The sequence below is a fragment of the Mizuhopecten yessoensis genome, unplaced genomic scaffold (genome assembly GCF_002113885.1).
Source record: "Mizuhopecten yessoensis strain PY_sf001 unplaced genomic scaffold, ASM211388v2 scaffold3339, whole genome shotgun sequence".
Lineage (NCBI taxonomy): Eukaryota > Metazoa > Mollusca > Bivalvia > Pectinida > Pectinidae > Mizuhopecten > Mizuhopecten yessoensis.
This window is the reverse complement of record NW_018404995.1, coordinates 988120-989192: the sequence shown is the minus strand read 5'-3', so window position 1 is coordinate 989192 and position 1073 is coordinate 988120.

Genomic DNA, 1073 nt, shown 5'->3' with positions numbered 1-1073 from the left:
CTAGTCATTGGTACACATAGACGATAAAGCTCACACCAAGCTAACATATCATTGGTACACATAGATGATAAAGCTCACACCAGGCTAACTAATCATTAGTACACAAAGACGATAAAGCACACACCAGGCTAACTAATCATTGGTACACATAGATGATAAAGCTCGCACCAGGCTAACTAATCATTGGTACACATAGATGATAAAGCTCACAACAGGCTAACTAATCATTGGTACACATAGATGATAAAGCTCACACCAGGCTACCTAATCATTGGTACACATAGATGATATCAAGTCATTTTGTCTCTGTATCCAGATCTACCTTTGTTTTAGTTTCTGTGACGTCGCTCCAGACAATTTATTCACACCATCTTTAAAATATTGTATATTAACAACAGGAACTGTTATTCATAGGATTACCGTCTCCTAACCAAAAGATTATGATAGAAATTCAAAAGTTGTTTTATGAATACCTTTGGGGAAGTCCAATAGCTAAAGCAAAAGGAGATGTCATTGTCAAACGGTATGAAGTTGGTGGTTTAAAAATTATTAATATCAAATATTTTGAAATGGCTCTAAAATCATCATGGATAAGAAATATTTGTCTTAAGACGTCAAATTGGCAGACCCTACTGTTTGAAAAAATAAATAAAAACTAACTGTTAACTTGAGGAAATAAATATATTGATTATGTTATCAAAAATATACTTCATAACAAATTTTGGATGGATGTTCTTCATGCATGGAATACATAAAGGGGGAAAATTAATTATGATAAAACTTGAATCTGTATGCTTAATTAAGAGAGTATTAATGGAAAGGACCGTAGCTGACGTATTCCATCCTCAGACGGTTCTCATGTGTACATGTATGATATGTCTGGAATTAATAAAAAAAAATGGAAAAAAATATGAAATGCTATTCTTTTCGCTGTTGTTAAATGCTATTATCGCCGCCTTTGCTAGAAACTATTCTAACCGCCTTTGTTAGAAGCTATTCTTTCCGCCTTTGTTAGAAGCTATTCTCTCCGCCTTTGTTAGAAGCTATTCTTTCCGCCTTTGTTAGAAGCTATT